Source organism: Leptinotarsa decemlineata, unplaced genomic scaffold (genome assembly GCF_025532065.1).
Source record: "Leptinotarsa decemlineata unplaced genomic scaffold, Ldec_3_MD MMD2_tig00026294_RagTag_RagTag, whole genome shotgun sequence".
NCBI classification, from domain to species: Eukaryota; Metazoa; Arthropoda; class Insecta; order Coleoptera; family Chrysomelidae; genus Leptinotarsa; species Leptinotarsa decemlineata.
In genome coordinates, this window is record NW_027412674.1 from 9,746,710 (window position 1) to 9,773,838 (window position 27,129).

Sequence of the window (27,129 nt, forward strand, 5' to 3'; positions counted from 1 at the left end):
CTAGAACTGAAAGTAACGGAAATATAAGAATATGAATCAAAATTCTATCTTTGAACCTCACCTGAAAATTTCTTTTCTTATTGACTTTCAGAAAAGGAAATACTTGAAACCAAAATACTACCTTCTACTACTTCATCTTGATATCTGAATTTTATTCCACAACTAATGTTTGAAATACAAACTGAGTAGAGAAAAGTATCTTCTGTATAATTCAATGTTCATATAGAAGTATTTGTTTAGAGAGAATTTTTTTTTCATTCGTGTAATTCAATGTTTATATGAAAGTAGCTGTTTCAGGAGGACTGAAACTGAAAACTTTCAGTTTGTGTCTGAAAGTTACTTTTTTGCATGATCTACACATCTATGTATAGAGTTACTCCTTCTCAAATTGATTATCTCTTTCCTTTCCTTGGAAGAATCCCTCATCGTCTTTTTTTGTATCAAGATGGAGTAGTAGAAAGCCAAAAACATTGTTTCCTAAAAATTAATTATTTATGTAGAACTAAAAGTATAATGACTCATAAATAATCGATTATTTGACCAAAGAAATGTCGGGTTCATGTTTCTATGGTTTCGTAGGTTTTTCAGTGAGAAGTGGGACAAATTGGTTTTTTCATAACTGACAATTTTTCAGGAAAATTCTGTTGGTATTTTGAGGCTATATTGTGCCCTAAAACAATTTTTCGCAAAACTGGGTGATATTATCGCCACTGGCGAGTAGTATATGTCATTCAGATCAACCCCAGACAAAATTTAGACTCGTATATTTAGCGATCCTGAAATTAATAGAGTCCTACTCCAATAATTATTACGGAAGATACGGGGGTCACACTGTACATGAAGGAGGTAGATATTTTATTAGTTAATGTTGCATATTATATTTCAACTATATTTCGTATGAAAATGAAATGGATATCTTCTATAGTTGGAACTGTATTATATCAAATCCATTTTCATTTTGAAAGTCATTACTCTGATTGAAATACCGATAAATTACCAATGCAGTATGTAACTGTTACTACTATTAGGAGCAACACTAATTTTGTTATATATACTATCCAACTTTGATAAACTACGAATCCACAAAACAAACGAACAGTTTTGAAGTGACGTGAAGGTTGATTCATTGAAAAGGTACGTACAATGTCTTTGGACAATTCTAATAGACTTTCTGAGATGATTTTGATTTAAACCGATTTACTTCTACTTTTTGAGATGGTTAATCAAAAGTTTACAATGTCTTTCTGAGTGGAGTGATTAAAACATAATATGGTAAATTTTCGTTTTGAGGACACCCGGCGATTTTGAAAAAATGTTTGACTGTACTTACGTATTTTGATGCGTAGATTACGAATCCGAAAGAAAAAAGCGGCGCTCTTCCTTATTTAAAAAGTTACGGCCCTTCAAAGGTCAGAAAAGGGCAACTTTTCAGCCTTCTTTTTCACCAAATAAACTGACGATTTGGTTATTTTTGGTTTTGAATTATTCTTGGAAGCCCAGGAAAGGTTCAAAAAGTGAGTGAATATAAAAAAAGACAAAAATTAATGATAATAATAGTAATAAAAGAACTCGTGAACGTCTTAACCAATTTTTATGATTTTTGTGTTTTTGGCTTTGTTTTCATCGGGAATAAAATAATAGGTATTGAGAAATGATATTTTATCAATAAAAATAGTAGTAATAATAATAAAATAAAAAACAGCTGGACCAATTTTTATGATTTTTTACTTTTTGGATTTGTCTTCATCAAAAATAGAATGATAAGTATAAGGAAAGTAATATTTCGAAATAAATTTCGAAATAATTTATCCCAACTACTTATACAGTTGGGTGTGGTAAACGTCTGTCGAAAAATAACTACTTCCCCGGCTGATACCACCCTGGATATTAAATTATATCAGACAGACTTGAATAATTTCAGCATGGTGCTGCTGCTGGATGAACGGGAAACATCTGTGAGACTAGCCTCTGTGGAATATCTTGCACTAAGGTCGATCGGATATAATTCAATATCCAGCGTGGTATTAGCCGGGAAAGTTGTTGTTTTTCGACAGAGCTCTAGCATACCCTACTGTGTACGTGTAGGAGGTTACGTACAGCGCCATCTGCCCGCGAATAGATCAAGCAATTATGTCGATATATCAAGGATGGTACGTACAGCGCCATCTGCCTGCGAATAGATCAAGCAATACTGTCGATAATTCTGTCAAATACAGATCCCGAGCTGAAGAGTTACAAACAAATATACTATTATAAATTCATATAGATGAAGTTGATATAAAGCGTGTAAAATACTTTTTTCACATGAAGAAATACATGTAAAATGAGTTCGAATTATATCATATCAAGCGCGTACAGCGCCATCTGCCCACGAATAGATCAAGCAATACTGTCGATCTCCTGTCAAATATAGATCCCGTTATGAAATCAAAAGGAGAGTTACAAACAAACAAACAAACATACATACAGGCGAAGCTAATATAAAGCGTACAATAAAAAAAAAGAAAACAGAACCGATCCCTGTGGTACCCCAACAGTTACATTCGCAGGATTTGACTTTACAGATTCAATCATTACTATCTGTGTCCTGTTTTCTGAGTAAGATGCAATCCACATGGCTACACCCCGAATGCCCAGATTGTAGAGCTTTTATCTAATAATGCGTTATGATAAACTGTGTCAAAAGTGCGACTCAGATCGTAAAATAAAGTAATAGGAATTTTTTATCATCCAGGTATTGATATATTTGTATGCACAATACTTCAGTGGCAGTTTCAATGGAGTTTTTATGTCTGAACCCGTGTTGACAATTTGAAACGAGATTGTTCTGTTCTAGAAAAAGTGAGCCGTATATTGAAGGTACTGTCAATTACCTTGGAAAACTGGAATTGTAGGCATACATACCTGTGATTGCCAACATCTTCTCTAAATCCTTCACGCTCATAAATTGGGACTGATTTTGATATCTTTGAAACCTTTGAATAATGTCAACCAACAAACGACACGTTTATTATGTGTGATAGTGGATAACATATGGAATCAACAAATTTTTTTACATTATACTGGATTTTTTTCCCAACACCAAACCGTTATTTTAACACCTCGACACTTGTTTCGATCGCCAAGTGATCATCTTCAAGAGGAATATCAAAATGAACATACTTACAATGTTATCCTCATTTATATCATAGATGCCTCTTTTAGTTACCTGCATCTCAAGTGTTTTACATTAAGAATAGTTAGACAAGTTAACAATAACAGGTATTTAGATTTAGAAATAAGTAAACATAATAATAATATTATGAATAACGATGGTGGACCAATACCTAATACTATACTATACAGTGCGTCTCACTTCTCACGGAAACACCCCCGCATCTTCCGTAATATTCGAGGTAGAACGATGAAAATCTCAGGACTGATGAAAATGCTCAAAATGCACCTACCATCTGAATGGGGTTGGCCAAAGTGATATACACTGTCCGCCACTCGCGATGGAACACCCAATTTTTACGGTAAAACATATAAGGGGGCAAAATAGGCTCAAAATTCCTTCAGATTCATTTTCTCTCTTATTGAGAAGGAATAACTTTCCTGACAACAAAATAAAAAATAAATTATTTATGTGAAAACAAAAGTCGAGTTTCTCTTAAACAATTTCGTTCATGTTTTGATGTCAAAACCAAAACAAAATCTACTTCAATTATTAAGGAAGATACGGGGGTGTTTCCATAGGAAGTGAGACAAATTCGGATTTTTCAGAACTGAAATTTTTTCAGGAAAAAAGTGTAATCGTAATAAGTTGGTTGTCCTGATCACGATTCTGAAGGAATTTTGAGCCTATTCTGCCCCCTAATATGTTTTACCGTAAAAATGGGGTGTTCCATCGCGAGTGGCGGACAGTGTATATCACTTTGGCCAACCTCATTCAGGTGGTAGGTGCATTTTGAGCATTTCCATCAGTCCTGAGAGTTTCATCGTTCCACCTCGAATATTACGGAAGATACGGGGGTGTTTCCATGAGAAGTGAGACACACTCTATAGCTTGTTGAAATAATATTTTGATTATTAGATTAACCTGACTATTATATGAGGACACATTGTAAAGTTACACTCAAAACGCAGGTACCTTGAAGATGTATCTATGGTGTAAATGAGGATTACATTGTAAGTATGTTTAGTTTAATCTTCCTCTTGATGATGATCACCTGGCGATCGAAACACGTGTCGAGATGTTAAAATAACGGTTTGGTGTTGGGAAAAATACCAGTAATATACATTACTACACCAAAGGTTCCAAACTGTGTATTACAAATTTCTTTATAGCTTTTCCGCAGGTATCATCTACCCCTTGAGATTTTTTTTGTTTCTTTATAATTTCTGAGATCTACTTGTATTATGTCTTAAGAACATAATAGTATCGAAATGTTATAAAACTCATTAGATAAACGAATGAATCTAGTGAAGTAGATAGATTTTGAATAGATAATCAGATTCCATACAATATAACTTAATGGAAACAGGTATATCAATGTCATTTTATGTCAAAACTCAATTAGATAAAGGAATAATTCTGACACAACCGGTAGATTTGGAAAGCACAAACTGATACATTAGTATTTCTAGGAAAGCAGTCAATATGTGAATGATTTGTGATTTCAATGTATATCTGTTTTTTCGAATTATTCATTCATCTAATTAAGTTTTGACATGAAATGTGCGTTATTCTTTGATGTACCAGTAACTGATGATGCTACCGTGTCGAAGTATTCATAACATTTCTGTCTACTGGTTTTTTTTAATTTTCAGGAAACCTCATAGCAATGCCTGGAGAACTTAATGTCAGTTATAACGAATATATCGGGATGAATGGAAGCGGAAAAACAAATGTAGAGATGATAACCATCTACACAGTTCTGAATTACTTCAATCTGGTGACAGACATCATCAAATTGATGTTGTGCCTGTGTGTTATAGTAGTAGACATATACTTGATTTCAATCATCTGCAGAGCCCAGGAAACCCACACAAAAACGAATAACTACGTAAAGCACTTCACAATCTTCCATCTCACTTACATGATGGGAACATCTGTGTTGTGGACTTTCATTGACACATTTGCTTTATTTAGGTACCTCGGTACTTCAGTATTATGCATGGTTATGCAAGTGGAAACTTCTTCTATCGAGTTTTGTCATTTGTTCTCCTTTGGCCTGGTGTTGGAATGGATATTTGCTTCTTATCCAGGAGTACGTGGAGGAAGATTGGGATGGATACAAAAATATTCGTTTCACATATTTTATGCCACAGGATTTGTGACCTTTGTGATTCAAAATGTTATGTGTTTTACAATTTATTGGAGAGTGAGGCAAATAATTCGACAGGCAGTTTATATTACCACTCTCATTTCCATCGGAATTTGCAACTATTTTGAATATACTAATAAAGTTTCACGAGACCCTGACAGAAGTTATTCAATAACTATTGCTAATATCATGATCCTCTCTTGGGGACCACTGTATTTGTATCAGAAATTGATAGATCTAACTACTAAAACTGTAATTCCCAGAATTGTAATTTTATTAACCATGTTTATACCAGAGTGGTTGGCTTATTGTTGCACAATTATTATTGTTGTCATGCTCAAGAATGTGGACATGTCTCTCAAAGTTGTATGCACGAGTTCATCAAAAAAATCACAACAAAAATACGATATGGATGATTGTCAAATCAATTATGCCGATCAGAAGTGTGTTGTCGATTATAATGACACCACTTATATATAACTATCAGGTCTACCTTTGAATATATTCATTTTGAAAGAAACCAAACAATGAAGGTTTGACCACTTTTCCAGTATAGGTGAAAGTTTTCAATTTGAAAAAACTGAAGATTGATTGGTTGAGTAACAGGATCAATGTGTTATTGCCGACGTTTCGAATTAAAACAAATTCTTCTTAAGGGTTCTGTAACAATGCATTTTCATAAACTCATACCATTATTATCGTTTCAATTTTACAAGAAATAATGAATTATCAATTGATTTACTTGTCGAAAAGTTTCTTTGAGTTAATAATATAACTATTTTCAAAACCACCAGACCTATCAGATACTCAATAAAAAATAAAAAAAAAACATTGCAACAACCAAATTTTCGAAACAACACAAACATAAAACGACATGAAACAAACGAATGTCTTCATCTGTAATTTAAAGGTGTTGTCTGTATTTTAATCAATGCCAGAAAGAAAGAGAAAGAAAAAATGGGAACTTTTTCAGGTATTTCACTTATCAAATTGAAATATGCAGTATTGAGGCCAACGACATCCCTTTTAGGGTTAACATTGTCGCATTTGAAGATATGTATCATTTCGCTCGAGATGATAAATATGGGTAAGATAGAATAGTTGGATGATCAAAATAAAAATGAAAAATGTATCCATTTTCTTCTTCATGTTCAACGAGTGCTGTGGAAACTCTTGTTTGAAAATACCGCCCGGTTGACCAACATATCATTTGTGACGGCTTCCATAGTTCAATTTGTACACAATATTCGATTCTATGTCTTGTGGTGTTTTAGTTTTTTGTTTTGGGAAAAATGCTTTCTATCTGTATATTCATTCGAAAAGTACACTTTAATTACTGAGTAGCATTCCAAGTTCATCAGATGAATTTTCTACAAATGGAATTTTGTGATATTTGTGTTCTGCGCCTGTATTTTGGAAAGAGGAACTTCTTTCTTCAATTATTTTTCTAATGAGGGCCCTAGGAAAATTATTTTTCAGTAGGTAATTCTCAATTAATTAGAAATTTTTGTTATGAAATTCAGAATTGGGAATGTCTAGTTAACTGACAAAAAAATACTGAATGAATCAATGATAGATGTATACAAGACTTGTGAAGAATTCAAAAATATTTTTTGTAATGCATTTTGTGTAAAAGAGCCATTGTTTCTTTAGCTTTTTTGAGTTTGCGATTTTCCACAAAATTGAGAAATGAATATATGAATATCGATGGAAACTGTTCTGCGTAAACTGTTGAAAAAATGCTGGTGAAAGGTGGGAATGTAGAAAAAGTGTAATTATTCAATAGCTCGGGTTCATAACAAAAAAAATGTTCTGTGAACAAAAGTTTATAAATTTAGGAAAGCGTAAAAACATGTATGTATAATTTAAATCCGTCAGTAATATTATTGATGTCGTTCACTCAATTAACTTTATATTTGTAATACTATACAATGTATTTATACTTTAAGGAATATGTTTTCTGGTTAGTTATGAGATAAAATAGAAAAATTCAAAAATACATTTTTTCATTATGAATTCAATATGTAATAAAGTTTATTTTCTCTACAAACAGCCTCTAATTTTACAAATCCTTTTTGCAATTACCTCAATATGGGTATCAAATGACAGGGCTTGACTGGAACGATAGTAGTACATTATTAAAAAGATGCAAATCCAATATAATCTATACAAATGATTTTATCAACTCAGAATCGGTATACAAGCTTGGATTCCCACCCAAGTCAAGATTTTGTATCGTTTCGAGGACTGTGTGGCGACAGGGTGGCTAAAAATATACGTCGTTAGCGAATCACCACCCAAGTTGAGGTAAAAGTTTAAAACGTGCCGAGAACTGTTTGATATTGGGGTGAATGAAAATCAGAAACTGACAACTTGAAAAATAAAATGAGCAAAAAAATGTTTATATTAAACTGTTATGTTGAAAAAAAAAGATAAAAACGATGTAGATAATGAATTGAAAACTAAAAAATAATTTGATACGTCCTAGGTAGCAGTCATCACACCACTTTCCTCAGCAATCGACGGTATTGAACAAATTAAAAAAAACGTAGCGTAACTTGAGTAAATATATGAATACTACGCCCAACGATTTTATTAATTAACACGCTTTTATTAGTTTAACATGAATGTTTGTAGGTATGTATGTATGTTTGTTTGTTTGTAACTCTCAAGCTCGGGATCTGTAGTTGACAGAATTATCGCTTGATCTATTCTCGGACAGATGGCGCTCTACATAACCCCCTTGATATAATTCGAACTCACTTTACATGTATTTTTTCATTTGAAAAAAGTCCAAGGCAGGTCCAAGGCAGCACGCCTGCTGCCTTGGACTTGGACCTGATTTTCAGGCTCCCTCTCTGGAATCGGAAAATATCAATGGCCATTTTTCTAAATAATATACGGCTGATTGATTCCAAAGTTTAGATAAAATGAATACAGTTTAAAAAGACTGAAAAACACGCTTTTGAAGAACATCGAACTGAAAAGTTAAAAATATTTTTTTAAATAAGCTTAAAACAATAACGAACGAAAAATACTAATATTATTGTGCCATATTTTTTGTATATCAAGCGCCCGGCGCTTTTTTCACAATAATACTAGTATTTTTCGTTCGTTATTGTTTTAAGCTCAATTAAAAAACATATTTTTAACTTTCCAGTTCGATGTTCTTCAAAAGCGAGTTCTTTAGTTTTTCAAACTATATTTATTATCATTTTATCTGCTCAATACCGTAGATTGCTGAGGCGGGTGGTGTGAAGACTGCTACCTAGACCTTTCGAATTATTTTTTAGTTTTTAGTACATTATCTACATCATGAAACCGTTCAACATAATATTTTTTTCACTTAGTTTATTATAAGTCTACTTCAAACTGTAATATATAAGTGAATATTTATTCAATTGAATCAAAGAAGCGCCATTTGAATCAGTGCACTTTTGCCAACGTAACATAAGTCAATTAATTACACCAACATGAAAATTTGGTGCTCGAAAAAGCCGTTTTTGCCTATTTCTACCGGTAAGAGAGAGTGGGTGAGTAAAACTTCGACGCCAAATTCGTTTAATTTTCAGACGGTGATTTGTGAAACGTGCTGACGGGCGTTGTCGTGGAGCAGGATCGGATCTCTTCTATTGATCAGTGCTCACCCAACCATCGCTTCGGTTCAATTTGAATTCATAGAGAAAAATTGGCCAAAAATCATTCAATCACATCATGCAGTTATGGGCATCAATGTATCGAGTACTGTTGAAGTTAAGATGATGATATCGGCTTCCTTGGAAACACCATCTATTGTATAGAGATAAGACCCAATTTTCGAAATCGATCACTGAATGAGATTCATTCTTTATATCTAATTTCAGCTTTCACTGCAAGGCAACTAGATGGATTCAACAATGGTTTTGACTCCCCAAAACCTTATTAGTGGTGATGAGCTGAACACCCAACTGTCCTAGAAAGGACAAGCTTGTAAGTGTGGGTGATAAAATAACTCCCTACCAAGACACCATTTATGGGATCGAAAGAAGACTCAATCCGCGAAATTCAAAGATGAACGAGGTCAGTTGCAGAGCCAAGCTTCAACATCAACCGCCGAACGAGATTTCTCTGTCTTTCACTGCAAATTGATGATTTCTTCTTTCAGTTGATCTTCAATCATTGTAGTTGTTTTCTTTTTCTCTTTCTTTGTCTGTCGAGGACTTTCGACAAACGAATTGTTATTATCGGCGTTAACTGTTATTCGATTCTTAAAAGGACTGTAATAGGTGTGCTCAGTGAAGTCAAGAGAACACGCGAATTTATTTCTGGGAAACTAGTGCATCAAATCTCGAACAGAGGGAAGCGTTGAAGAGTAAAATCGAAGACCTTTCAAATGAGCTATGGCTTGACACATGAGCCCGTTTGAGATTCGAAGGTAGGATTTTACCTAGTCAAGGTGGTAAAAACGACGAGGTCGATAAAAGGCGCCCCATCCTGTGACTCTCCCATAGCGGTGGAACTGATGAAAACAGTACTAGTGAAGAATAGAAGGGTTCTTGAATCAGCGAGGGATTGAAGGAAGGAGAGTACGGGGAACACGGACCGAAGTTGTTTGGCGGAAGGGACACCATGATGGCAATCTGGGCAAAAAAAGGTGCATGAGGAGGCCACTAAAGCATGGAACAAAGATAATGTCACATGGGAAGTGAGGAGCAGTAAAAGAGCATCAGGGTATGTTTGGGGGCGTAGCTCCATACATGAAAACAATATTCCAAAGAAGGTCTGATCTGAATTTTATGAATCATCAAAAGTTGCTGAAGTGTGTACAATCTACTGGTTTGAAACAGCTATCCAAACTTTCAGAAGCAGCCCTTGTAATTCCAGCTACATGAGAAAGAGGAATTGTCTGACCTGAGATCCGGTTCGGAGATATTTATCTCCTTGAAGAAAACCGATGATTGGGTTTTTGTGTCATTGAATTGAACCTGATTACTTTCACACTAATTTAAAATCACTTCTAGATCCTCATTGAGATATTCAACCTCCTGCTGCCGGTGAAGAATGGATTGACGAGATAAGTGTGATGTCAGCAGAGCGATATATTGGATCGCGGAAAGGGTGTAGATAGCCGTCTTTTTTTGCTACTTCTGCTGTGGAAAGTTTCTGTTTTCAAGCAAAAAATTGGTTAGCAAATTTGAACGATGTGATAGTATTGTGCATACAGTTGTACCTGTTGAGCTGTTCAGTGATTAATTCAATGAGTGTATAAAAGTATAAAAATAGTTTACGTTCTTTAAAAGAGGATTGAAATGATTATAATTTAGTTGGAAGTTGGAAAGTGCGCACGTCATGTTTCTTCAACGAAAGTCACCGGTATGTGCCTGATTTGGTGAATGAGTTTTACGAAATTGGTTCAGTGACAAATAAAAAGAAAATAACCCCAGAGTACTGAATGAGTCAGCTCAAAATGGAGAATGTTCAAAAATCATTGTCACTTTTTTATAATTTCGGGAAAGGATAACTCCGTCATTTCGAATAGAGAACCTTGTATTTTTCTGCCTGAACAATATAAAATTCAATTATCATTTATTTCATTTTGGGGTATCCTGTACCTAACCTATATAGTGTAACAAATTAAAGAATCAACTGCTTTGAACAAATTTATTTCCAACAATATTTCACTATCACATACTAATTAATTTACAACACTTAGCAAGTAACGCTTGATTCATTTCCACTATTTGAATTCTTCGTTTAACCGCTCGATTCACTTTCTGAACTCAACTACCCAATTGGGACAAGAAGCCGGCCTTATATATCGGTAACGATCGTTCTAGAACTCTGTAGTCGTTACGGTACTCGACTAAAGTTTAAGCGGCGGTTGCCGACTGCATTCCTTCTGTGGTGATGTCATGTGTTTGTTCGCTGATCGACATATCCGTCAAGGGCGGCTCTAGATTCATTACAATAGTTTTTCAGATATTAGCAGAAGTTATCTGTGTTCGAAATTATGAAAATGTGACAATGATTTTTGAATATGCTGTATAATATTGAAAAACTTTTTATCGAAATCGAAAGCTCAAAGCCTCTTTTATGCTTGGTCAGAATTCGAAGGGATGGTTTCTTTACATTCCGATGTTATTTAGTTTCCATTTGTACCACATTTTTAAAACTCGAGTACGGTTATAGTTAGGTGAATAGTACCTTATATGAAATCATATTATTTTTACCTGACTTGTAACGAAAGACAGGGTATGTCATTTAAAAAGATACAACTTTGATATGTCACACTTTTTTGAGCCACCCTGCAGATTCCAAAATAATTTCCTTCTGCAGCTTCAATCAATATACATATAATGAAAAGGAGGAATTTTCCAAAAAATCATTGGTTCAGTTTACATTGACCAGGTCGTATGGGGTGCCACACCCTGTGAAATTTACCGAAATTCAAAGAATAACAAAAAGTAATACTTCATTCAATGACGTTACGTATGTAATTGGCACTTTTCACACACAGTTATCAACAAGATGCAAGAATCGAAACCTGTCAAGATTCATAATGTGAAAAGAAATCAGCCAATATCAATTTGTTGCCAAATGAAAACAACATTGAAAAACGCTTCCATGGTGTAATCAGTTTTTTCGAAAACGGTATTTTCTGAACTTAATTGAAATTTTTTGGGCGAGAAAATATAATTTTAGGACGAGCCGGAGGCAAGCCAAAACAAACTGTTTTCGGGAGTGTTGCGTAAATTATTTTTCCGCAACCGTGTGGAACAACAAATCACTGGGACACATGTTTTCATTAAATATTTTTTGTAGAACAAAATTTCGATTCTTATTTGTATTGTGTTCGATTTTTCAGGGTATGATTGTACCGTAGCAGCAGCTGCTGCATCGGAAATTTCATAAGGCTCATTTTTAAACCAAGCAAAACTAATTTCATGTCAAATACAGGGTGTTTCAAATTCGATCCTCACAATTGGGATCTCGGAAACTATGAGAGATACGAAGTTGGTTGAATTGGAGCAAAGTTGCGCCTTTATTTGACTAACAATATGCCGTTGAGAAAGTTCTGAAATTTCGATTATATCCGGAGATATCCGAAAAAAAAAACAGAAAGTTCGGAAAATTGTTTTTATTGTTTCCTGGCTTTATTTTTCGAAGGATTCGAAAATAAATTGCACTTCCACAGTGCCTCTTCTTCCCTGCTACATAATAGTGTTTTCAGATTTGTTATCCGACGTTTCGTCTTCCGGCCACTAGCATTAACTTTATTTTTTTCTTATAGGCGCTACATTGGATTCTTTCTGTTTTGAATGGAACCAGATTATAACTTTTCAAAGATGTATCATAAGTTATCATTATTCTTTGAAAAATTGGAGATATCAGGAGATTTTAAGACATCGGAAATGTATTTAGCTTGTATCCCGCAAGATGACAACCACATCGAACTCTGTTCAAGTTTTGTTCAATTGAATAGCCAATGAAAAAATATGGAGACATAATTAACAATCAAAATTTGATAAATGAGGCGTGAATGAAGTAAATTAAACATTGTGTCCTTTTCAATGAAAATAGAACTTTGAACTAATAAAATAATTAACTAAAATGTAAAGACAAAAGTTAATCACAGCAAAGGTTCAAAATGTTGGCCTTGTTCATGATAACACAACTCCGCCCTTCTTCGAATATCATTCACTGCACGATTAATTTCCCTTCTCCTCAATCTTCCGAACTCTCTAACAGTGCTGTGTTGAAGGTACTCAAAATTTTGATATTCCCTCTGACCATAATCTCTATTTTTTAGTGTACCTCATAGGAATGCATCTATAACACTAAAGTCTGGAGACCTTGCTGGTCACCTCATCGGCCCATTATTCCCTATCCTTTTATCACCAAACCTTTAATCAGGTAATAAGATACTCGTCCGCTAGTGTACGGTGGAGCACCATCATGTTGAAACCAGATGTTGTTATAGTTAGCCAAAGGTAGATCATTCAAATAGTCTTCGAAAATCGACATTTAAAAACTGATGATAGGTTTCTCCATTCAGAATTCCGTCAAATAAATGAGGACCCAAAATTCTATCTTTGTAATACTGAATTGCACTTGAGGTCAAATTTCTCGAAACTTCCTGGGGTAGTTTATGCTCCCCAGTTGTTATTTCGTTATTTCGAATGAATATCCCCTAATTCGTGAGAGTGCTTTCATCTGTCCAAATTACATTTTCAGGAAAACAGGAAAATCAGGTCTTCTCAATAGCCAATTACAAACTTCTAATCGCCTTTGGACCACCTGGATGAGTTTTTGAGATATATGTATTTTGTAACATTTCAAACCGTTTTTTTTGAGATGTTTCCAAATATTCAATTTGGAGGAAATTTGACGTGTAGATTTTCCCGGGTTCATGTTTACCTGCAAATTATTAATTTTTATTGAAAAGGATACAATGTCTAACTTACACTCATACATACCACATTTATGAAAGTTTCTTTAGTTTTCGGGTCCATTCTGTCTCCGTATTTTTTCCTCGGCTTTTCAAATGAACCAAACTCGCTGAGATTTTTATCCAATAACTTGAACATAGTTCGATGTGGTTGTTGTCTTTCGGAATACAAGTTTAAATATGTCCTAACACTGTTTGTATCGTATTTGTAATAAATTTGTATCATATCTTTTTTTTCTTCATTCGTGAAAGCCATTTTTCGCTAAAAATTCAATGACATTCAATGTCATTGAGTGTAACAAATTGAAAGTCAAATTTAGAAACATCAAAGTCAAACCCTATTATGATAAGAATAGTTTTAGTTCTGATATCTCCAATTTTTTGAAAAAAAAATGATAAGTTATGACAAATAATTGAAAAGGTAAAATCTGTTTCTATTCAAAAGAGAAAGAATACAATGTAGCGCCCATAAGTCGATGATGGTGGCCGGAAGACGAAACGTTGGATAGCAAATCTGAAAACACCATTATAAAGTAGAAAGTGGTAATGGGTAAGTGCAATTTATTTTTGAAGTTTTCGAAAAACAAAGCCAGAAAAAAATAAAAACCGTTTTTCAAAGTTTCTGTTTTCCCAGATATCTCTGGATATACTCGAAATTTCAGAACTTTCTCAACGGCATATTGTTGGTCAGTTGAATACGCAACTTTGCCCCAATTCAACCATTTTCGTATTCCTCATAGTTTCCGAGATCCCAATGGTGACGATCGAATTTGAAACACCCTGCAGATATCAGTCTTTATTTCGCTGATATGGTAATGAACAACTGCATTTAATGAAACCATATCCACCAAGATTTCAATATTCACAAGCTGGTCGAATTAGAGAACTTTGTGGTTGGTTGAATACAAATCAAATACAAGCAATTAGGAACTTTTCATCAAACAAACGAGGAACTGCTTTGATTTACGTCTTTATTCGATTTTTTATCAGTGGGATAGCAAAACTCATTACACAAAATTAAAATGTATCTGATCACTGTCTGTATATAGGATATAATTGAGAAACATCATTATTGTGGGTCTTTATCTAAAAACCTAAGGTTTTCAGAATTTTTGACTATGCATTCGTATAGGCCAACAATTGTTTGAAAATAAATTAGAGAAATACATTTTTCAGTTCAGTTCATTTGGCTGAAAATTTGGCATTTGTTGAATATATTGAGAATTTGTTAAATAATGATTTTTTATGTCTCAAAGATATGAGGTGAATAAATGAAATCATTTTGCTTTCAGATTACTTGTAACTGTGCAAAAAAGTGCATACGATTTCTGTAATAAATTGTGGTCCAAGTTTTTTGTGATTTTCCAATCTTCAAACAAATATCGGGGTAACTACAGTATGAGACTGAAACATAGGTATGCTATTCTAGAAATTAACAAAACAGTCGAACAACAAAGTTTTATTCACAAAACTGTGAATTATAAATATTGATTTCATTCTATGTTCAAAAGTTTCAGATGTTTATTGTGTTTATTTTTTTCAGTGACTCTTTATTGTCCTAATTATTGTATTGTTTCATTTATACAGAAACTGTAAAACCTAAATATATATTTTATTCTATTTGATATCTGGATCATAATATTTTTGACCCTTATTGTTTTCCATTGTAATAATCGTTCTATTTTTTTAATTGTTCTGTAATTGCCCTTTACCAAACTCAGGGTTTCCCCTCAACGAAAGTACATTTTTCCCCAGTCACTTCACTTTATATTTATGTAATATAATTTACTGATGCATAAATTACTACTATTATTATTAACTATTCTGTACTGATTTGATCCATTAGAGAATTGAACACAAGACTGTTCCATTGGTATTTACTAATGAAACTTTGTACTCATACGTATCTGTTGCGGCACGAATAACAATTTCTAGATACATTTTTGAAATTATTAATTTGAAACCTTATCTTTCATTTTGTGGTGAATGGTCCCTTGGGATTAGTTCAAACGATTCAATAATATAAATCATGAAACTCTGCTACGAAACAGTCAGAAGTAACCATGTTTGATTTATGAAAGTTTTCGTCACGTTGGTGTCTGTTCAAATTTTGGAGGCGTATTCATTACCCCATTCAAAGAATATCTGCCTTAAAAGAAAGAAATCCATCGGTGTGGTTGATATACTTCGACAAGTGAGTAAAAAATATTTATTTCAATATAGTAGTAGAGATACAAGTATCGAGAAAAAGCGTGACGTATGAGAGTTATGTTTTGGAGATGAAATGTTGTATAATATTTTTCAAATTCGGATTTTATTGGGAAAGTTCTTCAAATGAATGTAGGATTGTATGGTTATAACCGAGTGGTTCAGGAAAGATGATCTAATCCACTCAGATGATAAGTCTATTTTGTTGTGTGTTGATTAAAACTTTTTTCATACTGGGTGAACCAAAACTGAAAAAGAATAATTTTTCTTGCCTATCGGTAATTATACAATTATACAACAAATTTTCAATATTCCTAACACAACAGTACAAAATTAAAATCTCGAAAACTTTCTAATCGATGGGAACCGGTATGCTTTCCATAGATGCAACTTCATCATTTCATAGGAAAGTAGCTGATCTCTACCTGAAATTTTTTGGTGCTATCAATCCTTCTGATAAAATGCCGACTTCATCGAATCCCGAGTGCCCGATGTTCATGCTGACGAAATGAATCGACTCGAGTTGCGTTGGCAAAAGTACACTGATTCAAATGCAGCTTATTTCGATTGAATTGAATAAATATTCACTGAAATATTACAGTTCAAAATAGACAACTTTCGAAACCACCAATATTTGGCTATTAGTAGATATCTCCTTCCAATTTAGGATTATCTGAATGGTATACTGTGTGTCTTATCGAGCTTCCATTGTAGACCAGGGCTGAAGCCTTAAAATATGGTAAAAAGTGAAAAAAATCAATAGTAGGATGAAATCCATTATGAAAGGAGGTGAATATGGTAAAAATGAAAGGAAAAGTAAATTACGGGCGATCTAATTTCCGGCAAAATTTCAAGTCTTATGAAAAAAAGTTGAACGGCAAAGTTGTAGGTAATTGAAAGATATACAACTTCTTTATTCACAATTTTTTCACATAACCTGAAAAATTCAAATAACTAAGTTTTTGGTTTTTTATTTTATCTGCTGGTACAGCAGTTTGATTATCAAAACCATACAAAAATACCATTTTTGCAAGATAAATGTTTATCTAACGAGAAGGAAGAAGACAATATAATAAAAACTTAAATGAAAAGATTACATTCACAAGGGTTTTTCTATAAACAAGTAGAAGAAGATGCTGACATAATTGAGAACTCGATAGAAATTGCCAGAGAAACTAATGAAACTGTCATTGATGTAAATAAAAATATTGATCTTTTGGTCCTTTCAAATCAATTAAATTCAAATAACCATGACATTTATTTTCTCGATGTTCTGGAAATGTTAAGGATCTATTTTTTACGTCTAAAAGTTTCAAACATGAATCCTTCAATAATTGTTGCATTTCGGAAATGTGGAGACCTACATAAATCGAGCAACTTAATATTTTGACGCGAGAATTTTCGATTGAATATTAGGGTGCTTTTTTGATCAAAATAAGGTGAAAAAATAAATATTTCAAAACTAATAAATTACAGTGTATTTGACACATAAAAAGGTAAGTTTTCAACAAATTTCGTATAATTTTTTTTTAAAGATAAAAATGAAAAACAGTTCATAACAGTTATTTTATTATGTTGGAATTGTAGTAGATACGCCATACTCTGGAATAGTTGGAAAATTATCATTGAAGTGACAATATGGTAATGAAAACAAAATTGTGTTTAAAAGAAATTCAATAAAATAATTTTATTAAAGCCACAGAAAGCAGTTATAAAATAATCTTGAAATAGCTTTATAAAGAGCATACATACCTCACAGAAACGTGCTGTAAAACAAAACAATTTATTTTTATATGAAAATATGTTTTATAAGTTGGTTGTAAAAACGTTTCTGTGACAATTTCGTAACTATTTTATAACGTATTTATAATTTTATTTCATGAACGTTTCTATGACAAATCTTCATACACTTTTATTGCCTACAACTGTATTTTATTCACGACTTGTCTAATATCAACAATTAGCATTTTGAAAGTAATTATAAAATATCAACGAAATAAAACTGTTGCAGCACCATGAAATTTTAAAACAATTTTGCTGGTTGGGAAGTTATATTTTTTAAATGGAACATCCACTATATGAATACGTCATTCAATTATATATTTTATTTAGCTCCCTGAGGAATATCTTTTCGAATTTCCATTGCGGAATTGTTATTTCAGAAAAACATATTTTGCAGACAATATTTTTTTAATTCACCACCCGCATATCTACAGCAATTAAGTAGATTTTTTTTAGAAACAGTTAGTCAACATCACTTTGATAATTTCGGGAATCTCAACTTTCGGAAATAATATATAGGGTGCTCGGTAAAACTGGTCAAGTTTCATTCATTTTCAAACAGACATAATTCAACTTTTTCAAATAGAACACCCTGTATTTTTTCATTTGTATGAAATATTCTAACATCTCACTACATTTTTTATCTGAAGTATACTAAACGAAAAACAAATATTTTACAAATCATTCCCAGTTTTATTAATCGTTTTTACCACAAAAAATGTATTTCCTTAGGTTCACTTACTCAAATTTTTTTTTCTAGTATTCAAACTAATCGCTACGACATTAGGATTTTTTTATACCATCTAGTGATAGTTTTCATCGATTTCAACGGTGAAAAATGCGTAAAAAACCTAAAGAATATGTATACTGCTTTTGTCTTCAAAAACCCTGTTATCTATGACTGATATCAAAAAATGAATTTCGGAATTTGTCAATAACGCGTGTTAATAAAAAAAATTGTTTTTTCAAATGAAGAAATACAAGGAGATAAGGTACAGCGCCATGTGCCCGCGAATAGATCTAGCAATAATGTCGATATATCAAGAAGGTTACTTAAAGGGCCATCTGCCCGGGAATAGGTCAAGTAATAATGTCGAAATATCAAGGGGGTTACGTACAGCGCCATTTGCCCGTGAATAGATCAAGCAAGGAGAGTTACAAACAAACATACATACAGGTGGAGCTAGTAAAAGCGTGTTAATGAATAACAATTTGTTCACGTATGTAGTCGGTCTAGAATTGTAAATAATATAAAAAAACATTCTCAAATACCGAGTTAACTAACGAATATATCAATAATATACATTTGAATAAACTTCAAAATATGACAATCAAAAAAGAAAGGAAAAACGTTTTGCAATCCGAATGAAAGATAGACAATCTACTCTGAATCTGACTCTGATATGTGGGATGTAGCTTTAGGTATCCGTAGGTAGCTTCGAGTATTATATTCCAGACTTTGAGTTTCAAAATATTGGAAATTATATGAATACAGCGTGACTCACGGTCGATGGTAGGTTAGACGTTTCTGGAAAACACAAAGAATGATTTTTCTGAAAATTTCACCTCTCATATTTCCTTACCTTTTCTATCGATCTAAAGTATTTTCAGCCTTGCGGCGTTGCCACTTCTATCAAAAAGTCATATCAATTATATTTTTTTAAATGGAACATCCCGTATTTTAATACATTTTTGTAATCGCTCTGGTATTTTAATACTTTTTCGTTAATAATGTCCTGTACCTATCTCTATCTGTTTTCAAAATAAAAAATAAATTGTGCTAAATATGGTCCAATACATAGCCTTAATTGAAATTGAGCACATCAGTACTCTCAATTCATGAAGAGTTGATATTTTGATGATAGTTTGGACAAACTCGAAATATTCAAATAACACCAAGAAATCGACTCCATATCAAAAGGGCGTGCTAAAATTACTATTATTTCCATTGTGCATAAAAGTAGTCGAAAGTTCATTTTTTCAAATGAAACCCCCTGTATATTACTCGATAAATGGCGAAAAATGCTTCAAGATGATATACATGTTTATGTGGAAAAATAGTTATTCACGTTTTACCTACAAGTGTTGAAAGTGGCATTTTATTTTGTGAGTGGGGATTATTGCAAAACGAGCGTCAGCAAGTGGAGCAAACTCACGAGCAAAATAAAATCACTTTTAACAAATGTACTTGTGATATACTGTTTGGAACCTTTGGTGTAGTAATGAATATTACTGGAGTTTTTTCCCAACACCAAATCGTTGTTTTTACACCTCGACACGTGTTTCGATCACCAAGTGATCACCTTCAAGAGGAAGATAAAACTAATAACTACTCAAAACTAAAGCTACTTATACTAATCAGGTACATAATAGGTAGGTAATCAGTAATACCACCCATACAAGTGTACCACCCTAAATTAATTTAACAATTGGCCTTTCTATTATTTACAATATGTCCTTATGTATGTTTAAATGTTACAGCTATATATATATAGAACAATTTTCAGCTATATAAAATTAGTTTCACAATATTGCCTATCTAAATATATTTACAATGTGTCTTTTTGTAGTAATCAGTAAACCCAACAATATTATTTCAACAGTATGCTATTTGGTATTGATCCGTTGTCGTTATTCATAATATTATTATGTTTACTTATTTCCACACTCTCATAGGCATCTAGTTGCCTGTTGTTATTAACTTGTCTAACTAATCTTAAAGAACTGAAGTCCATGGAATGGTTTTGTTGCAAAATATGATGGGCGACTGCTGATTTTTCAAATCTTCCATATTTTAAGTGTGCTATGTGTTCCTTATATCTCACTTTAATAGATCTTTTTGTCTGTCCATAATATTTTGCATCGCAGTCCTTACATTCAATTTCGTAAATTCCAGACTTTTTCGAATTCTCGACTTTGTCTTTTGGACTTCTCAAAAGGTTCTGCAGTGTATGACTTGTGTTCACTGAAATGTGTTCACTGAATAATAAACTCAAAACCCCGTCATATCTAAGAATAAACCGAAAGGAACCACTCCGAAAGTCATAAATATTGTTGAAAATCATTCATCACAATCGTTTGATAAGGAAGAGATCAACCTTTTGAACAACGGTTTGAAATTTGGCATCTCGCCTTCCGAGAAAGTTCTTGAGGATATCGTTGCTAGTGTTGAAAGTTCGATTCAATATATGCCCGATTCCTCGAAGGGACTAGTTCGAGAAAAGGTCAGGAATCAAATCTCTAAGAACATGATAACAGATAAACGGAAGCATTCAATGAACAACGAGAAAAACCAAAAGAAACTTATCAAACCATTGAAAGACGAGAACGTTTTTTACTTGAAAGCCGACAAAGGTAACAAAGTAGTAATTCTGGATGAATCGGACTACTACGAAAGGGTCAATACTCTGATTACCAACGGACCGTATGCGAAATTATCCAGAAACCCGTTGCCAAAGATGATTGCAGAAGTAAAAGACGTCCTAAAGAAATGCGACAACATACTTACCCCTCAACTGAAACGAAAGTTACAAGTTTCCAACCCAACGGTGTCGAAACTATATTGCCTCCCAAAAATCCATAAACCGGGAAAATCAATGCGCCCCATTGTGTCAGCTATTGGAGCTCCTACCTACCAAATAGCGAAGTGGCTCACTAAGGAATTTGAAACCTTGTCTATTGCGGAACCAGGTTTTAGTATAAAAAACTCTTTAGAGTTCATACAACATACAAAAAACATGGTTCTGCAAGAAGGTGAGATTTTGGTTTCTTTTGATGTTAGTTCATTATTTCCTAGCGTCCCAATTCCACAGACCTTGCAATACCTCAGGGAACTACTAGAGAAAAAAAAATTAAAAATAATTTCAATAACATAGATGAATTCGTTTCTCTTACCAATTTGTGTATGAAACAAAATCTTTCCAGGTAGAAGGTTGCTTTTATGAACAACAGGAAGGAACGGCCATGGGAAATCCCCTGTCCCCCTACCTGGCAGACCTGTTCATGAGCAGATTCGAAATGGAAACTAAAGAAAAGTCAAAGTATTTTCCTAGGATTTGGCTAAGGTATATGGATGATATTTTCGCGGTATTCGATACCAAAAAATCGAATATCGAGGACTTTGTTTCCTTTTTAAATAATAGATCTCCATCAATAAAATTCACGTATGAAGTAGAAAATAAGGGACAACTACCATTTCTTGACGTTTTGGTAATGAGGAGCAAAGATGGAGGGTTAGAATACGATATATTTAGAAAAGAAAGGGGGTATTGTAGATGACATAATTAGGAAAAAAAAGTTTAGGTTAAGAATGAACGAAATCTCGACTTTCAGAAAGGACAAAAACCAAGATAAATACATCTCAGTTCCATACCACCAATATACGAAGAACTTTGGAGGGATTTTCAAGGAACTAGGTATGAAGGTGGTTTTTAAAACAAGTCATACACTGCAGAACCTTTTGGGAAGTCCAAAAGACAAACTCGAGAATTCGGAAAAGTCTGGAATTTACGAAATTGAATGTAAGGACAGCGATGCAAAATATTATGGACAGACAAAAAGATCTATTAAAGTAAGATATAAGGAACACATAGCACACTTAAAATATGGAAGATTTGAAAAATCAGCAGTCGCCTATCATATTTTACAACAAAACCATTCCATGGATTTCAGTTCTTTAAGATTAGTTAGACAAGTTAATAACAACAGGCAACTAGATGCCTATGAGAGTGTGGAAATGAGTAAACATAATAATATTATGAATAACGATAACGGACCAATACCAAATAGCATACTATATAGCTTGTTGAAATAATATTGTTGGGTTTACTGATTACTACAAAAAGACACATTGTAAATATATTTAAATAGGCAATATTGTGAAACTAATTTTATATAGCTGAAAATTGTTCTATATATAGCTGTAACATTTAAACATACATAAGAACATATTGTAAATAATAGAAAGGCCAATTGTAAAATTAATTTAGGATGGTACACTTGTATGGGTGGTATTACTGATTACCTACCTATATGATGTACCTGATTAGTATAAGTAGCTTCAGTTTTGAGTAGTTATTAGTTTTATATTCCTCTTGAAGATGATCCCTTGGTGATCGAAACACGTGTCGAAATGTAAAAACAACGATTTGGTGTTGGGAAAAAACTCCAGTAATATTTTTTAACAAATGTATCATAGAAATTTTTTTGTATAACGTTACTGCTGATAATAAAAAAAAATTATAGGGTCCATGGGAGTTGAACACACGATCTTTGGATTACAAGGCATATGTTACAACTACATACGCCAACTCACGTTATTTTAAGGAGGATTATTGGTTAGTCATGAAGGACTTTCTACAGTTGGACTGAATACTACTTCGTCATCGTCAGTAACTTCACAGGGATTTAATATTACCAATAGCACGAACTGCATGTGTGAACTTTTCTAAATGATTTTTTGGTACGTGTTCTGATTAAAGTGTTTCTATCAAAGAGATTCTCAATAACAGTTGTACAAAAAATAATTTTTAAAGAATTTGATTTCTAGGTAGCCGTGGAAATATCAAGCTTATGACAGTTTGGTGACTTTTATAAGTAATTGATAAATGATTATTGACGGTGTTTCAAAAAATCGCCAAAAATGAATGCAAATATTGATCAATCAAACGAAGTTCTTATGAAATTATTTATTATACACGGACAGTGTGATCAAATCATTGCCAGAACTTGTAGAAAATTCAACCAAATGTATCCTGAATTAACACCAATGAACGAGAGGAAGTTTGTAATATTACAAAATAATTTCCTTAACTATGGCTCCATGTTAAAAGCGCCTTCAACATTACCATATCCTGTTACTTCAAATGAGGACAATACTGTTAACATTTTGGCATATTTTTATGCATATCCAGAAGCTTCCATTCGCAGTGCAGAAAAAGATTTAGGTGTATCACATGCTTCAGTACAACGAATTTTGAAAAATCACGGAATGCATCCGTATAAATTTACCAAAGTTCAAGCTCTAAAAGCAGAAGACTTCGAACGTAGAATGCATTTTTGTGAGTCCCTTTTGATTCATACACAGGAAGATCGGGAATTTTTCTCAAAAATAATTTGGAGCGACGAATCAAAATATATGAGGGATGGTATTTTCAATAAAAGGAATGAATATTTTTGGGCTGATCATAATCCTCATGTTACAAAAGAAATGGGTTTTCAAGAAAAATTTGACCTGAATGTTTTCTGTATTCTGAAGAACAGTAAAATTAGCTTATTTATATATGAAGACACACTGAATGCAGAGAGATATCTCCAAATATTAAGAAGGACTGTAACCGATTTTCTTGAAAATTTGCTTTTAGAGGAATATAGGAATTCGTGGTTTCAACTAGACGGAGCGCCAGCTCATTCCACCCAGGAAGTTTCCAGGAAACTTGAACTCTTCGACGATCGTTGGTTTAGGCGTTTAGGGCCGTGGGATTGGCCACCGAGATCACCCGATCTCACGCCACTTAACTTTTTTTTATGGGGTGTTTTGAAAGAAAGGGTATACAGTACTCCAGTGCCTACCAAAGAAAAATTGCGACGGCGAATAGTGCGGAGTATTGAAGATCTGGATCCCCAGGAAATTGAAAAAGCAACCACAAGTCGCGTACAAAAAAACATTTTGAAGTGTTTAATGTAATGTAATGGACAACATTTTCAGCATTTATTGTGGAAATTTGATATTTTGTTTGCAATTTTGTTATTTTGAATCATCTTATTCTGTTATTGTCTGTACTTTCACATGTTTTATCCCACAAAATCTTACTTTTTACCTAGAAATGACTGATTTTTGGTACAGTTGTTCCCTGGAAACTTTGAGCCATAGTTAAGGAAATTATTTTGTAACCTTACAAACTTCCTCTCGTTCATTGGTGTTGATTCAGGATACATTTGGTTGAATTTTTTATACGTTCTGACAATGATTTGATCACTTTGTTCATGTGTATAATAAATAATTTCATAAGAACTTCGTTTGAATAATCGATATTTGCATTCATTTTGGAAGATGATTCGAAACACCGTCGATAACTCTCGGAAAGTAACCGAACTGATATAATCTTGATAATTCCACTGAATCCAAATTCTAAAAAAAAATTATGTTTCTAGAAGAAGCGATTTTATTGAGAGATTTAGGTATAGGGACATGATATATCATCTTGAAGCATTTTTCACCATCTTTCAATTTACCGAGTAATATACAGGGGGTTTCGTTTGAAAAAATGAACTTTCGACTACTTTTATGCACAATGGAAATAATAATAATTTTAGCACGCCCTTTTGATATGGAGTCGATTTCTTGGTGTTATTTGAATATTTCGAGTTTGTCCAAACTATCATCAAAATATCAACTTTTCATGAATTGAGAGTATTGATGTAGGTACTTAATTTCAATTATGGCCTATGTTTTGGACCATATTTAGCACAATTTATTTTTTATCTCGAAAACAGATAGAGATAGGTATAGTACATTACCAACAAAAAAGTATTGAAATACTAGAGCGATTTCAAAAATGTATTAATATACGGGGTGTTCCATATAAAAAAATATAATTGCTAGGACTTTTTGACAGAAGTGGCAACGCCGCAATGCTAAAAATATTTTAGATCGATAGAACAGGTAAGGAAATGTGAGAGGTGGAATTTTCAGAAAAATCATGCTTTGCGTTTTCCAGAAACGTCTAACCTACCATCGACCGTGAGTCACGCTGTATAAATATTAAAAAATCTTTTTCTTCTCTATCATCATGTAATGGCTTCAGCTACTGATACTATAACGAAGAAAAGAGAAATGAAACTTTCTATGTTTTTTACCAGTTTTATTAGTAACTGACGTTACTGCAATTTAGTCCTATACGGACATTTTCAAACTTATACAATAAACTCAGATTATTGTATAAGTAACGTCAGTTACAAATAAAAGTGGTAAAAAACATAGAAATTTTCATTTCTCTTTTCATTATGATTTCCTACCACGTGGTAACGGCTACATTCATCAATTTATTGAGACTATAACGTATTGCCTGTGCATTCAATTGTCAGCTATCATCTTCGAGTGCTATCCACTGCCTCTTCTTCTTCCATATTTTTTCCAATATTGCTTATTTGTAGGAAATTTCGCTATTTCATGTTCAAATCCGCTACGCCGCTACCGTCGAGTAAATTCCGCTACGATAGCGAAATTGCGCTACGGTTGACAACACTGCAATTCTGCCATGTCATTTATAGTGCTAAATTTGTGTTTACTTTCTGTAATGGCGGGTTCACACGTACTTCCCGCGCGATTTGACTTACTTGGTTTGGTATCGGCGACTTTCAAATTTATGTGCCGGATCTTTGGTAGATATGTTCACTTCACTTTCTGTTGAAGTTCTCTTGGTTCTCTGGTGTCTCAGATCAGCAAAAGACAGCAGAAATCCACTCAAATCAGAAGGAGTTTACAGGATTCCTTGTGAGTGTGTTAAACTCTATATCGGTCAGACGAAAATGAGCATTGGTACCCGCCTAGTCGAGCACAAGCGGAGTTGCCGATTGGGACAGACCGAGAACTCTGCAGTCGCTGAACATTCATTGACCGACGGGGAACACGAGATCATCTTCGAAAATACCGAGGAGCTAGCAAAGTCGAATCATTATTCAACAAGAATGTATTTAGAAGCCCAAAAAGAATGTATTTAGAAGCCATCAAAATACACGAATACCAAGAGAACTTCAACAGAAAGGAAGAGGGAACATATCCACCAAAGATCTGACACAAAGCTTTGAAAGGCGCCAAAACGAAGTCACCCAAATCGCACAAAAAGTACGCGCGAACCCGCCATTAAAGAAAGTGCGCGGAAAATCAGCACTGTAAATAACATGGCAGAAATGGGAGCTTCAGTTTCAGTTGATACGTCAAGGAGAGAACTTTGACCACGCCATTGAAGATGACTGCCGCAGTTGCAGTTGAAACGTTTGGAGATTGTTACCAATGAAGACCCCGACAAAACCCGCAAACCAAACAAAACATAAAATTATAATGACTATACATGAGAGTTTGAAGCATCCTGACTGCGACTTCAACATCAAACATTTTCTATCACTTTAAATGTTTTGAGTTATAGTTATTTTTATTTTATACAAAAATTTCCCCATATTACAGGAAAATATTAAATCAAAACAAGAAAAAAACAATATATTTTGAGGAAAGCGGACTTTATTTACAATACACATAAAAAAAACATCCAAATGAAATCTTTTGTGCATAACCTTTTTGCAAATGTTGACTTGCAACAATAATCCCCCAACATTGCTGCATTCCATCTGCCTTGGTAAAGTTGCTCCATTATCGGTATATCTTGGTGAAACCTTTCCTCTTACTCT

The 27,129-nt window shown here is 33.5% G+C and overlaps 2 protein-coding genes across 6 annotated transcripts in view; one reads left to right on the top strand and one right to left on the bottom strand.

Annotated features, from left to right (window-relative positions):
* AstC-R2 (Allatostatin C receptor 2) overlaps nucleotides 1-27,129 on the bottom strand; it is a 649,221-nt gene that overhangs the window by 132,015 nt on the left and 490,077 nt on the right. The gene's annotated exons all lie outside the window — the stretch shown is intronic.
* The window catches only part of LOC111516783 (uncharacterized), a 29,280-nt gene continuing 3,107 nt past the window's right edge, over nucleotides 957-27,129 (top strand). Inside the window, exons 1-2 of one of the 3 annotated variants that reach the window (XR_012466831.1) lie at nucleotides 957-1,134; nucleotides 4,810-7,350. The gene's annotated coding sequence lies outside the window, so the exon portion shown is untranslated. Of the gene's footprint in view, nucleotides 1,135-4,809; nucleotides 7,351-15,759; nucleotides 15,929-27,129 lie in introns of those variants that run through there. The other 2 variants (XM_074180322.1, XM_023170405.2) reach the window with 2 other exon arrangements.